At 50.0% G+C, this 15806-nt stretch overlaps 1 protein-coding gene and 1 non-coding gene across 8 annotated transcripts in view; one reads left to right on the top strand and one right to left on the bottom strand.

The window, feature by feature from the left end:
• Positions 1–15806, bottom strand: part of ZNF516 (zinc finger protein 516) — a 103209-nt gene that overhangs the window by 33127 nt on the left and 54276 nt on the right. The gene's annotated exons all lie outside the window — the stretch shown is intronic.
• Positions 10257–10333, top strand: LOC136383639 (small nucleolar RNA SNORD115). Its single transcript, XR_010747457.1, has one exon. It is a non-coding gene; the product is annotated as a small nucleolar RNA SNORD115 (small nucleolar RNA).

The following is a 15806-nucleotide window of genomic DNA, read 5'->3' as shown; positions in this document are numbered from 1 at the left end:
CCGGGACCCCTCGGGGAGCCTTACACCACACATGCACTTAACGTAGATAGAGCACGTGTGCTGTTTCCGCCACAAGAGGGGTTTCTGGAAGACAGGAGCAGAGAGACTCTGGAGGAGAAGGAACTGGGTAAGTCTCCGTCCCAGGGATGGTGACTACACCCACAACCCCAGCCTTAAAGTGGGTTTCCAAGTGTTTCTGCTGATGAAGTATCCAAAAATACAAAACCCAAATTCTGAGTCTTTCCCATGGAAAGTGTAATGATGAAAGAAAGAAAGAAAGAAAGAAAGAAAGAAAGAAAGAAAGAAAGAAAGAAAGAAAGAAAGAAAGAAAGAAAGAAAGGAGAGAGGGAGGGAGGGAGGGAGGGAGGGAGGGAAGGAGGGAGGAGGGAGGGAAGGAGGAAAAAGAGAGAGAGGGAGAGAAAGAGAAAAAAGAAGGAAGGAAGGGAGGGAGGGAGGGAGGAAAAAGAGAGAGAAGGAGAGAAAGAGAAAAAAGAAGGGAGGGAGGGAGGGAGGGAGGAGGAAGGCAAAGATGATCCACTAGGAGAGGGTTCAAATGGAAAGGCGGGCACGTATCTGACTTGCAGAAAGAACAAAGGCCATTTCATGAGGCCAGTCCAGCTCATGGCCAGCAGCCGGACTCCAGCCCACAGCGCAGTGGGTGCCATGAGCTACCTTCACCGCTGGGTGGCGCCTGCTCACAATGTATAACCTGCTCTCTGGCGCCACGTAGGTGGTCCCCAGATTCCGGACAGCTTACTGCAGAGGCATCCATGTCTGAACAACAGGTATTTATTAGTCAAAGATGGTCACCCAGACCTTGCATTAAAAATCCGCTGGTACACTTCCGGGTGTTTCTCCTGAAACCTGGCCTTGGGCCCATGTAATCCCTGAAAGAGTTCATCAAGGGGTCTCACAGCAACTCCTGTTCGGGTTTCTATTCCTTCATCGATATTGTAAGAAGATTAAAACGCAGCTTGACACTAATCGTGTCCTGGAATTATTTAGTAAAAATCAATTCAGATGTACTTAAGACTCAGAGCTGGCATCATCTATGGTACATTCAAATGTCCGACATTTTAAAAATGTATTCAATCTAGAGATCTAGCAACTGACAGGAACTATTTTAGTAGTTTAGCGACTGACTTTGAAATGTTTCCCGGTAGGTACCTTTACATTGGCCTCACAGCTACAACACAGGTATGTTCCAGGGGCCTGAACACGGTATCCAGTCTAAGAAGGTGGGACCACCGTCTCTTGTCACAAGGAGACTCAGGTCTGAAGGTCTGAGTCCTAGTCCCAGGTCACCCCGATGCCGTGTCTCAGGCAGAGAATCCCCTCGTGCAGTGTACCCAGCTGGGGGACCGCCCCTTCCCTCACCCTGTGCGCCCAACACCGCTTCGCAGTGGGAACGCACATTACTGACCCTCCCGGGACTTTGAGTCAGAAACCCAGGAGGGGTAACGAGATGTGTGTAAGGGGCATGGAGGAACATGGCAGCTGGCTCTTTCCTCCGGTCTGCAGGGAGATGGGCGACAAAGACAGACAGGAACACTTCACGGGACGCTGCCTACGTGGTGTGGCGCGATGTTCCCCGTCCCTTCCCAAACAGAACTGTCAGAACTGAAATTATTTTCATTCCTTCGGTATCGTCACGTGTGTCTTCCATCGGGCGATTGGAACATACCGGGCACAGCCATTCCTGAACACGCGCCAGGACAGGCGTGCGAACTCCGTGCCCAAAAAGTGGAAACCCTGATGACTCCATGAAGCCAGCGTAGAGATACCAGAGTGGCCCGCCTCACCTCGTTCACCTGCCCCTCTCTCACGGGGTGTGGAGCCCCGAGCTAGTGCCACGTGACCCAGGGATCACGGAGCCGTCAGCAAGGAGGTGACAGGAGGTGGCCGTGGAGACAGTGAGCCGGGCTGGCCACCACCTGCTCGTCTGCTGGTAATCATGTCCACACCAGAAGGCTGGCGCAGGAATCTTTACAGCGTCTTATGGCTGTAAATGTCTAAGTGAGTATAAAATAGGTAGCTCCTCTATCTCTCCGACAGGACAAGTTCTAACTCTCATGTAAACACTGTATCTCAAAAGCTCCATTCCTTCTTACACTTCGTGGAAAGAACTGCTTTCTATTTGGCTTAATCATTCAAGCCACCCTTCCCAAACCCCATCCCTAAATGTTTCTGTAACCTCAGGCAGGCTGCCTGCCCCACCGTAGGCACTAAACTAAGATTGTAATTACAATGTTCGTCATTAAACGCAAAAGAAAAAAAAAAAAGCGTGTGTGTGTGTGTGTGTGTGTGTGTATACACTTTCTTTTGTGAACGTATCCATCCCTTAGTTTGGTTTCCTCTTCTTTTTATCTAAAGAGGGAATAAATGGATTCCCCTTTATTGTGTGTCTTTAGATTTGCTCCTAATTTATCACACACCTTCAATTCCTGCCGTTTTATTGTTTTTTAACAAGTCAAGGCAGACGGGAGCATGAGCCCCTAGGAGACAGAGCCGTCCGGGGGCTCAGCACTCTCTGGAAAGCCCCAGGCGGCCTGAGTTTCCTCAACCTTTTAGTCACATTTCTATTTTGAGAGGGAGCTGCAAAATCTACTCTCTGTGATTATTTGCCAGGAGCCCTTGGCCAAAGCCCGAGCCCCACATCTACGAATTAGAGGTTTTTTAACGGGATGGGAAAGGGTGTTCTAGCAAATCCTATGAGCCGCACTGAACATAAGTGTCCTCGGCCCTGTCCCTCTGCTGTACACCCCCCCCCCCCCCCCCGCCTGGTGGCTTTCCTTTCCCCGGCTGTCTAAGAAGCATGCAGCTGGCCCAGCCAGCCCGAAATAACTCGGGACAGGAGATATCTGGGGCAAAGTTGAGGAGCACACACGGGTCAGGAAACAACGGATCACCCTGCTCCTTGTTCGCTCAGCCAGTGCCACACCCCCCACAGCCCCCCCCCCCCCCCGAATGTGACCCGCTCTGAAGAAGGACAGAGAATAGCAGCACTGCTGAGTACTGACTGTGCAGGCCCTTTCCGGACAGCGAGGATAACACATGCCAGTGTGTGCAAACGCGTGCACGTATGGGAGGTGATGGGGTGGGCATCCCAGGGGCTGGGGGTGGCTCTCTGAGGACACATCTTGAGGGTGTAAGTCACCTCTCTGCCCCACGTCTTCTACTTGGTAAGGATGCCATCTTGGTGGACACAAATTCATTCTTTTCGTTCTTTAAATAAAGGCTTTCCAGTCACTGTCACACCCCGTGCTGGTTTTGCTGGTGAAGGAAGCACACACGGCTGTCCATGGGGGGAGGTAGGTGCTTATCAATTAACCAGGAGCCAGCCTGACCTCCCAGGGGTGAAGGCGGCAGGCCCAGCACTGACCAGAAGGTTCCTCCAGGCTGCCTGGGCTCTGCCTGCTCTGCAGTCCACTTCCAGGCTGTGTGACTGGTGTTCTCCCAGTGTGCACCCAGGTGAGGGGACTGTGCCTGTGAGGGTGGGGACCCAGCTCCGCCCCAAGCCCACAGTGAGGTTGCTAAGGCAACAGGCAAGCATGCCTGATTGCAAAGCAGGACGTGACGGGAAAAGGCCGCCACAGGTCTGTTCCCCAAACCCCACTGTAAGAACAGTGGCCACTTAACGAGCTGGTCAGCTTACACTTTCCTCTCTCTGACCTGAGACACAGCTCAGTCAGGGTCAGGCACCGGCGTTTCCACCACCCAGGACAGAGAAGCCCCATTTCTCACAACTGCAGACAGGACGGAAGAAAGGCCTCTCGACGAGGGTGGCAGGGTGGCAGCCACTGGGTCGCGAGCCATAAACTACATCTGAAAACAGACCGCAGTCCCGGACGTTAATGATCCACGCCGCTGCTGAGTCCCCCTGTCACCACCCGGAAGTAACGAGGCTGTGCTCAGCCTCCACACTGCGTGGCAAGACCTTGTCCCATCCACACTCTGTCTTCCTGTCTGTCCTCACGCCTTGCTGCTCACATACTCAGACAAGTGTGCACATGGGTGCTGTCTCAATGCAGACGCCCACAGGAAACGCACACATGCGATGTACACACAGTCACATGTACAGATGGAGTCACACAGACACACACAGTTTCCCACAAGAGACCTGCAGGGTTTGGGATGGGAGGACCGCTGTGGTCAGTACTCTCCAGCCAGATAATTACACACATGACCCTGAGTCCTGAGAACTCACTCCCTTTCCCACAGCCAATTACTAAGTCCAGAATTTCAACCAAAGGAACACACTGTTCTTTAAAAGAAGAAAATGTGCACACGTGTGTGTGAGAGAGAGAGAGAGAAAGATAAGGCTACTTTTGAAAGCTGAGAGTATCTGTCCATCCCCTTAACAACTTAAAAGTGACAAATCTTATGAGCCAGTGTGAGCTAAGCCTCAGGTACACAAGGGTCCCATCTTTTCCTGTATTCAGACTTCTGTTAGCTTTTATGATTATATAACACCCACAGCAAATCTACAACATGTAACTGCAAAAAAATAAAAAGAATGAAATGATTCTTATTTTTAGAAACTGGGAAAAATTCTATTAGTCACACACAATAGTCACAATGTCTTCAAAACCACAGCTCCCCCGCCGAGAATGCAGACGGTGGGCGAGCAGCCCTCCACACGTGGCGATGCTCCTCCTTGGCCGGAGGTGCACTGGCGCCCCACGCCCCACCACCTCCCAACTGAGAGCCCCAGAGCCCACACGGAGCCCCAGCCCCGGGCAGGAGTCACAGCAGGTCCACGCTGCCAGCCATCGGGTCACAGAGCAAGGAACCAAACTCAGACCCAGCAGAGCTGACGGAGAAGGGCCAGGGCACGGGAGGTGAACGCAGTTACATCGGCCACGTTATCCATGGGTCGGTCACTTGACTCTGGCGCGGTAACAGCGACCCCGGCTCCAGCGTGGGCACCAAGCGAACCCCACGTTGCGTCCACTCTCTCACTACCACCGAGAGTCCTTCCCGGCACCGTACACTACCGTCTGCGGTCCTGTCGCTGAGGGACTACAGAGTGGAAGTAGATGTCCATTCGTGTGTCCATCTGTCAGGTCTGTGGGGCAAGTACCCCGGCAGCTCCTGTGGTTTCTGAAGCAGAGCCTGTCCCTGGGCTCTGAGGACACAGTTGCCGTGGAAGAAACAGGGTGTGGGACCCTCGGAGCCCGGCCACGTGGGAAGAAGCCTCTGTCGAGCTTGCTGGAAGTCACGTATCTGTCACTTTTTAGCCGCACAGAGAAGCGTCTGAAACTGCTCCAGGAATGTCAGTTCCATGTCCTGAGGACACGGGGTTCATTTCCAAGTCTCTGCCTCCAGCTCCGTCCCCACACCCCCGCTCCCATGAGGGTGACGGAGCCTGAGCCCCGTCACCAGGTGCTTCTTCAAAAGTCAGCATCCGTCCCACCAGGGAGCTAAGGATTTCAACAGCTGCTTCAGTTCCAAATACCAATTAGTTCAGTGTGTAAATGAGTCAATATCCTGGCAGCAACGGTCTTTGACAACTGGAGATGAAATTCACTAACTCTTACAACACTGTCAGTTATTCCAAACAATACACATCCTTCCACACAAAACGCACCCTGATTGTGAATAAAAGGTCAAACTCCAGCACTGCACATGGAATCACTACATCTTACTGGAAGGGAGGGGCAGGCACTCAGGAAAGACCAAGGTAGGAAAGCAACCGCTGTTTTACGTCATAAAAACTCAGCGCTGGAAAGCATGTGGCCCGGGACGGGCCCCTCCCACAGGAAGAACAGTCTCTTGTGTCACACTCGAGAAAAGAACCACACGGGCTCTTGTAGGCAAAGCTGCTGACGTTCCCCGGATCCATGTCCATGTCATAGCGTGTTCTTGGGCACCAGCGACAGGCTTTACACAATGTTAAAAAGCCATGAATTTCCCATCAGTGACCCCAAGGCAAGATCTCTAAGTTATTCAAACTTAGCGCTTTGGGTTTTGGGGAGTTTTTAATTAGACATCTAATCCAGTTTCACATCCTAAGACTCGATTCAACCCCAGAGGCCAGATCAGAATGTTGCAATTCGCATCCTTCTGTCGGTTCAAGACACAGACACCAACAGAACCTACAGTACTTACAACTCAGACTGCATCTGCAACGTGTCCGCACAGGAAATGTCGGGCCATCTTTCAGAAGCAGCATCCACACCCCTGAACCTCTAACCATCACTTAGACCAAAACCAAGCTTTCAAGTCTCATATGAAGTAAAACCCTGAATCTTGAGCAAAAAAAAAAAAAGAAATGGAAATAGACATTTCCCTCCTTCTTCAATACCGCCTCCTTCTTGGGTTGGTTCTAGACAAAAGAACAAAGAACTCCCTTGTTTTCCTATTCTCTTCCTCCAAATTAAAAGGGGAAGAGGGCAGCTTTTCACCCCCCAATTTCAACTGTTGTTAATCATCACACCAAGAGGAGAGGAAGGCAGGACTCCTGAGCCGTCCTCACACGCGGGAAACCCAAGCCCGAAAGACCTCCGTAAATAACTTGTGAGACTCCAGGGTCAGGGCGGTCCGGAAGACGGAGAAATAAACAGACTTTTCACAATGCTTCTCAGCGTGCAACCATCTGATGGCGGCTGTCACGTCCTGAGATGGAACCTGGTGGGCGTTCTCTGGGAGCGGCTTTGAACCCAGAGGCTTCCAACTCCTTGCAACCCCTGACGGTGCCTCTGGTCCCTGGTCCCGGACTTCAACAGGCCGGCTCTGCATCCGGCCAGGGCAGAGATCTGGGAGCCCACCTCAGCCTCCGTGGGTCACGCTGCCTGCCGCCCCGCCCGGTGCGTGCACCGTTGAAGTTTTATTAACCCCTGAAAACGTGGAAACCAAAGTCTGGGAACCTTGGGAAACTTTCAAAACCTGAAACTACATCTGCCTTCACCCAGTTCTGAAAGCATGCCCAACTCTGGGTCTCAACCCAGGAAGGTACGTACCAGCAAAGACATCGACCTCTCGAACCTGTGCTCTGTTAGTTAACCCATTAAGATCGGTGCGGGGTCCAACAACAACTTTCCGCTGCTTTAACCGACCATAATAAGCGAAACCCCCTAAAAACCTGCCTCAGGATTTACATCTGATAAAATCGTGGCTACATAAAAAGCCAAGCAGTCACAAAATCGAGAAGGAATCTTTTTTTTTCCCTCCCTTTTGTAATGCCATTAATTACACTACCTTGCTAGCTTTCAATGAGAGAAAATAGCGCATGGAAGATTTGCATATTCCTAAAAAAACAAAGAAACAAAAAAACCATATCATCCCTTTTACGGAATTATTGCAGCCATCGGAGGTTTTGTGTACGTTTCAGAAATTCCTGAATCTCTGTTTATTGACATTGTCTCAACCTCTGAATAGTACTTAAATCGTCAAAGATTAAAAAAAAAAAGTGCTCACCTATTAAATGTGAAACCCCACAGTTTTGCTCGTTATCAAGTTACAATTCTTTCAATTTTTAAAATCAAATGATAAGAGGCGGTTTTGTTGGTAAAATAAATGCGTCAATAAAACAGTTGTTGTTGTTTTTTTCATTTCTCTTTCCCAGTGTTTCGGGAGTCCCCCATTTATGGAATCACTGCTGGGGACACCTTTCACTAATTTTAAGTCACCCAGATCACTGCCCGAAATAAACTAACCTAAGATACTTAAAGAAATAAATGAATAAAAATGAAAGGAAAAAGAAGATGGCTTCTTGGATTAGCTCCACATGTGACAAAAGAATTAAGGTCAGAACAAAACCTTCTAACAATCACTTCATTTCTAATGCAATTACTCTCCATTGTTTTCCCTTTGGAAACCTGTAACCATGAGAAAGGACAGGAAAACGAACTGTCCCCCTCTGCAAGATAGGGCGGGGCCAAGGGAGGTCTACAGCTGTTCCTATGGAAGAGAACATAGTAGTAAGTAATAATCACAAGAATCAATTCTGTATCTCACAAGTACAGCTATATAAATCTACTTTTGCCACCCCCAACTCCACATAAAGACTTTAGTGTGAAAAAAAAAACTGAACAAATCAACACGGACCCAATTTGCCACGAAGTGAAGAGAACTTACTTCCTCCTTGAGACCACCATGGAGAGGGGTCAGAACAGCCCCCGCACGCCCCCCAAGTCTGACCATTTCGCTTGCCAGGTGAGAAATGACAGACACCAAGTGCCTGTGGTGACCCGACAGCCAGCCGAGGCCAGAACCCCCTGGGGCAGGGCTCCCTGTGGATGTCCCCTGGACCCAGAGAAGTCACAGCCACACCCACACAGACAACCTCAGTCTCTGGATGCCAGAAAAGAGTTCCTTCTTGCCCTTCTCTGAGCCCCTGAGGGCAGAACTATCCACAACGGTGCACTGAGCTCTACCGAAAAGCTGCTGAAACAGTCATCAAACTGCTAAAACACTAAATACCAGACACAGGAGAACACCCAGCTAGCCAAGGTCATGGTCACAAGCACGTCTCACTGTAAGGTGAGGGAACCTACTCTATGCAGAGGGACGAGAGTGGCATTATTTCACAGAGTATCGTGGAGAGCTAAAAAAAAAGAATTTTCTTTTCCTAAACCTGAGATGATCAAAAGAACACAAGAGCGTAAGCAATTCCTGTAGCAAAAAAAAAAAAAAAGAATGTCTGATTGATTGATTGATTCACATGCCTTCATTCCACCTTAAAATGCTGGGGGTTATACCTCTTGAATGTGTGAGAGTCCAAAAACAAAGCATTTATAAGCTGGTTGTTCAAAAATAAAAATGTGTTCTTATCAGAAAATTCTACACGTAGCAGTGAAGTTCCCAGACTAGTCCACAAACAGGTACCTGACCTTCAACGTACCTAAAAGTTACTGAACTTCTACACACTGCAGCAATCTGTGATCACAGATGCGAAAAAAGAAAAAAAGAAATGGTCTGTTTCCTTGAATTCTGGTGGTTTCCCAAAGGAGATCACTAGAAGAAAAATAAGATTCCAGGATTCTGGTCAGCAGCAAGTAGCAGGACCTAGTGAAGACCAACTCAAACACAAACTCACAGACTTCCGCACACCAGCCGTCTTGAGGGAAACCCCCAGCAGGAGCCTGCAGGTTTCTTCACCAGACAGGAAAGGGGGCGCTTACTGGCCCAGCCCTGAGGTCCCTACGCTCCTCGGGAGAGACTGGGCTCCTCCCAAGGCCCCCAGTCCTTCTCACGCATGTCCACTGCACTGGTCAGGAGTTGCTCTCACCTCGCAACCGCACTCAGATGAGGCTCAGACCTTCAACTAGATCAACAGGACCTCACCTCCACACAACTACCAGGTTCCAGAACCTTCTATTTCAATGACGAGCCAATCTAATTGTAAGGATGTCAAGATCTCCCTGCATGTGTTCAGGGCAGAGGAACTATTTTTATGACTTTTCTATCCGTGCAGAGGAATCCACTACTAATATGTCAGTCATTCTTCAACAATTCAAACATGGGACAAAGATTCCCAAGAGAATAGTTATTTGCCATGAGTTGTTTTGGTTTCTTTTTTCTTTTTTTTTTCCACACATATTTGCTTAGCAGTTTTTGAAACCAAAACTAAGTAAGGATAGATAGACCAACCCCAGGCAAAATCAACTGAGAACCAGAGGAAACACTGATCTTACACTGCTTTGGGGGGAGGGGATAGCTATTCCGGAGCATTTGTTTACTATTATTTGTGAAAACTTCAGCCTACAGATATATCACGGACCACGGAAGTCACAGCGCATCTCTCTCTTGTCCCCGGGCAGCTTAGATCTCAAGTATGATTCCTGGGACGTTTCCGACTTTGGATTACGGAGGGAGGTCCATACGTGAGACATAATTTCAGTGGTTAGGATGGGAGTCTTCTGTTCACACCTTCATCCTTACTGGACGCTGTGGGGCACTGGTCAGTGAGCCACATATTAGGGAGAATCTGTGGACCCTACATTACACCCGGGGCATCGACACTTCACCGCGGAAACGGCGTCAACGTAAGGGAGGCCCACAGAGGCTCCACTCAGAAACGCCACCTACAAGATCCCAAACAAGACAGAACTTTCCAAAGTGAACCCCCGATAATTCAAGTTCCCACCTGGCACCTTACGTAGTTATTACAATGTTACTGACGATGGTCCCTACACTGAACTTGACATCCCAGACACTACTCTGAAACTAACACATAGTAATACTGAATGTCAAATGTCATTGAAAAATACAATTTTTAAAAAAATAATTTAAAAATAAAACTTGTACCAGTTGGTCCATGTTGAGAACTCCTATTATCTTGAAGAGAGATGACTTAAAAATCATGCTCAAGCCTGACCTGTGGTGGCACAGCGAACAGAGCATCGACCTGGGACGCTGAGGTCGCCTGTTTGAAACCCCAGGTGTGCCCAGTCAGAGCACATATAAGAAGCAATCAATGAACAACTAAAGTGAAAAATCATACTCCATAAGGATGCACAGAGATAAAAGTGAAGTGGTCATCAGGGGAGGGGAGTCAAGAGGGACAAACATACGGTGACGGAAAATGATCTGACTTTGGGTGAGGGGCACATAACACAATCAACAGTTCAAATGCTATAGAGATGTTCACCTGAAACCTATATAAAGCTTATTAATCAATGTCACCCCATTAAATTTCATCTCTAAATAAAAAATAATATTCTAGTAACTATGTCTGTGTTAGATGGGTATGAGACTTATCAGGATGATCACTTAGTATTTTATATAACGTCTAATCTCTAGGGTGTACCCCTGAAACTAGTATTACATTGTACGTCAACTATAATTGAACGATAAAAAATGATTTAAAAATAAAATGTGTACCAGTTGAAATGATTGTATGTGGCCATTCTGAGTATCAAAACTGATACAATAACTACACTCCTTTTGCAAGTTTAAGTTACTCATTAAAACTTTTGAAAATATTACAAAACACACACACACACACACACACACACACAGAAGAACCTTCCTCTCTGGGGGCTGACTTCTGAGTTGGGGACACAACCCCACAGCATAATGCTTCAGGTCCCACTTCAGAGATTGAATGGAAACTTCAAAGGTCAAGTTCCCCCGCGCTATACAGAGTACTCACGTGTCTGGTGTCCTTGTGAGACGCTGGACACAACCGCTAGCAAACCTGTTACTTTATCATTGAGCGAACAGACTGAAGACCCCCTTTGATTCTTCCGACTCTCTTTCTCCACGGCCCTGCTCTGACCCTCCACAGAGCCTACACCTGGGCTTAAACATTTTAGCAACTAGGACTAAAAAAATAAAGAGAAAAAATAAAAGCAAACGCCACCAAAAGTTTACCCCTTTTCTTCCTTGGCTAATGGTTCTTGTAGCAGCCACACGGAGAGAGAACCAGTGTCTCCCAGCCTACAGTAATCACAGGATGGGCTGCTCAGCCGGTGTTCATGGGCCAACACGTCAGCCAGGCAACCAGACAGACTTCCACCTGCACAAGGCGACTTGACCTGCCCGCAGAGACGTGCCCCGGAGGAAACACAGATGATGGTCAGGTCACCTGAATTTCAGATATGCGACCAACAACTGCTGAGCATTAAGTGTGTCTCCAACAGGCCACGGGACAGTGACACTAAAAAAAGAACCGGGTTCCCCCATCTGTATTTAACAGGCATCCTGTATTTTTTAGTCACTAAATCAGGCAGCTCGAACTTGTTCTCATCTTAACACAAACACACTACTGGAACGAATTACTTCCAACAAAGGAGCTGAGAACTAACACATTCACACTGGGATGGGGCAGAGGGTCCATGGGGGTGACCAAGGCGGGTTCCAGGTGCTCCTGTGTCCAGCGGCCTCTGTCTGGGCTTCCATCGCTGCCCCTGGGGACAGATGCCCGGAAGGGAAAGACCTGGTTGTCACCACCACTCTAGATGGGCCCAGCTAGCTGCCCCGAGGCGGGCACAGCTCTGAAAACTTGTACAAACGTCCACAGCCATCCCCTCAGAGAGCAGATCTTCACATTCAAAGACAAAGACCTTTCACTTGAGAAAAAAGAGGGGGAGAGTGCGTGAAGGTCTGACCCAGAATGGAAGCAGGCAGGCAGCCCCCGCCTCCACGATTTCATCTCTTCGAACTCACTCCCAGGCATAGGCCCCTTTGTCACTGGGCTTCCAAACATCTCAGGAATCTGATGCTAAGTGGTGTGCAGGCTATCGCCATGGAAACTGCTGAGGCTCTTCCTCCTCGGCCCAGGCACAACCTGTCCAGTGGCTTCCGCTTGGTTTCCAAAATGTTCCCGAGTCAGGACTGGGCGACAGCTCTCCTCGGCCCTGACACACAGGAACTCTGAGTGTCACCTGCAGGGGACACACATGGGAGGACACGGCTGACCCTCCTCTGTCAGTCAAGAAGGTTTTTAAGGGTTTGTGCCTTGTTTTCAACCTCCAGAGCTCTCTGCCTTACCCAATTCCATCCTTTTTGGAAAAAAAAAAATACAGTACTCAGAAACATTTCTTGAAAATGAAAACATTCCATCTACCCTACCACTTCTAATTTCTAGCCTGATACCAAAACTGTCTGGGGGGGGCAAATTGTATCCCACGAATCGGGCGGTAGTCCTTTTTCTTAACCGGTGATATTTATAAGCGCGTTTTATACCAAAGGACCAACAGCAACCAGACCTCACACTGGAAACCTGACCCTTCATTTCAGTTTCAAAGAGGATGCTCTCCAACAGCCCCGTCCAGTTAATGACCAGTTCCAATGACACTAATATTGGAATCGATGTCAGGACAAGGTAATGGCTTGGAGGGAAGTGACCATTCTCCGGGAGGTTTCAGATACAAGAGTCTGGCAACACAGGAAACTTAGTCCTACCGAGGGGATGGCCAAGCCATTGGGGGCCACCACGGAATTCTCACTGTGAATGATCTACTTCAATAACCGCTGTAGGTTATTAGATATAAAACAGTCACCCTGAAAAGTCTGGCACACAGTTTATTCACCGTGCAGAAAGGCAACATTCTGCCATCAGGAGAGAGGACATGAGTTTAGACTTCGACCCATGACATTTCCACGGGAACGTATCTAGCAGCCCGCTGTCAGGCCAAACGTCTTACTCATCTGTGGAAACGCTCCTCTCAAATCAATGGCTGCCTGTGTCAATCAACCGGGAGGCAGGTGTCCTTTAGATAGACGCCACCATGCTGACAGCACACACAGGGCGTCAGGCAGCAATGAAAGTGTGACCTTCTAACCTTTCCTCTGAAGAATAATATCCCCCTAGCCTTTTTAATTCCAGTAAAGTACGAATCTAAAAACCACCATCCGTTTTCATAGGCAGAGGCTTATGCAAATACTAGCTCCTCTGAGGAGCCTATGGAGATTTTCTGGAAAAAAACAAAAACAAAACTGGGCCTCCACTTAGGTTCGGAACACCAGACGTTAAGAACCAAAAAAAGAGAAAATCAACCTAAACTTACAAAGGAAGAAGTCAAGATGTGTCTCAGAAATGCATTCACAACCAAAAAAAAAAAAAGAAAGAAAGAAAGAAAAGAAAACGCTTAGTCAATAAAGCTTAAGTGGTTGGAAAGAGTCTCAACTTACTAAATAATTCAGCGGCACCCCCTAAGAACACGCAGACCAAGTGGACAGGAACGCAGCAGCAGCCCGCTGAGCGGAGCCCCGACAGGCCCGAGCCAGGCCTGGGCTCTGGGGGCGCCCTGACTGCCGAGAGGCCGCCCTAGCTCCAGCTCCGGTGGGGGGAGGGGCTGCATCTGAGCCCCCGGGCCATGCCTGACTCTGTACTCCTACTTGCCCAGGGCTTAGCAAGTGGGGACAGGAGAGCCTGCCTTTCCCAGCAGCCTGAGGATCCGAGGCGGGACCATAGGTCACATGGGCCAGCGGCTTTGGAAGGGTCCCTGCAGCTTGTCTGCACAGGAAGGCCTCCCCTGGAAAAGACAGCTCCTTGTGGTCCCTCTGGATGCTGTGCCCCAGGACACCTCACAATAGGCCCCAGAACACCCCGCGCCCACCACAGGGGCGCCAAAGCGGTACTGGCCACAACAGCCTGGGCTGTCCTGCCTGCCACAGCCAAGCACCAGGCGGGTCAAGGATGAGGGAGGCCCCTGTTCTGAGTTCCCCATGCCCTGCGTGCGGTGGGGGCCCGCCATTTCTGCTACTTGACCACAGGACTGACGGCTCAGAAGAAGGCCATGGACGCAGACTCCAGGTCAGGGCATCGGCAAAGACATGCAGGCCCAGAAGCCATGAGAAAGGCACCCTCCCAGATCCCTAGTCTGACACCTCACCAAAAGTTGCTAAAACCGTAAGGAAGTCCTGCCCATCCAAGAGGATAGGATACTGTTTCACATTCACCCACTTTCAACTTTAAAACTGTGTTACTACACAAGGACTCACAGTACACTCTCTGACTGAAGCCACTGCTACTGTAACTGGGCCCAGCTACTGTTCCTAACTGGGCACTTCCACTGTTACTGACCAGGGCTCTCCACTGTTACTGACCAGGGCCCTCCACTGTTACTGACCAGGGCCCTCCACTGTTACTGACCAGGGCCCTCCACTGTTACTGACCAGGGCTCTCCACTGTTACTGACCAGGGCACCTCCACTGTTACTGACCAGGGCTCTCCACTGTTACTGACCAGGGCCCTCCACTGTTACTGACCAGGGCCCTCCACTGTTACTGACCAGGGCCCTCCACTGTTACTGACCAGGGCCCTCCACTGTTACTGACCAGGGCACCTCCACTGTTACTGACCAGGGCTCTCCACTGTTACTGACCAGGGCCCTCCACTGTTACTGACCAGGGCCCTCCACTGTTACTGACCAGGGCCCTCCACTGTTACTGACCAGGGCCCTCCACTGTTACTGACCAGGGCCCTCCACTGTTACTGACCAGGGCACCTCCACTGTTACTGACCAGGGCTCTCCACTGTTACTGACCAGGGCACCTCCACTGTTACTGACCAGGGCTCTCCACTGTTACTGACCAGGGCTCTCCACTGTTACTGACCAGGGCTCTGCACTGTTACTGACCAGGGCTCTCCACTGTTACTGACCAGGGCTCTCCACTGTTACTGACCAGGGCTCTCCACTGTTACTGACCAGGGCTCTCCACTGTTACTGACCAGGGCTCTCCACTGTTACTGACCAGGGCCCTCCACTGTTACTGACCAGGGCACCTCCACTGTTACTGACCAGGGCCCTCCACTGTTACTGACCAGGGCACCTCCACTGTTACTGACCAGGGCCCTCCACTGTTACTGACCAGGGCCCTCCACTGTTACTGACCAGGGCTCTCCACTGTTACTGACCAGGGCTCTGCACTGTTACTGACCAGGGCTCTCCACTGTTACTGACCAGGGCCCTCCACTGTTACTGACCAGGGCTCTCCACTGTTACTGACCAGGGCTCTCCACTGTTACTGACCAGGGCCCTCCACTGTTACTGACCAGGGCTCTCCACTGTTACTGACCAGGGCTCTCCACTGTTACTGACCAGGGCTCTCCACTGTTACTGACCAGGGCTCTCCACTGTTACTGACCAGGGCTCTGCACTGTTACTGACCAGGGCTCTGCACTGTTACTGACCAGGGCCCTCCACTGTTACTGACCAGGGCCCTCCACTGTTACTGACCAGGGCCCTCCACTGTTACTGACCAGGGCTCTCCACTGTTACTGACCAGGGCTCTCCACTGTTACTGACCAGGGCTCTCCACTGTTACTGACCAGGGCTCTCCACTGTTACTGACCAGGGCTCTCCACTGTTACTGACCAGGGCTCTCCACTGTTACTGACCAGGGCTCTCCAC

Source organism: Saccopteryx leptura, chromosome 11 (genome assembly GCF_036850995.1).
Source record: "Saccopteryx leptura isolate mSacLep1 chromosome 11, mSacLep1_pri_phased_curated, whole genome shotgun sequence".
Lineage (NCBI taxonomy): Eukaryota > Metazoa > Chordata > Mammalia > Chiroptera > Emballonuridae > Saccopteryx > Saccopteryx leptura.
This window is presented reverse-complemented; position numbering and strand designations above follow the sequence as displayed.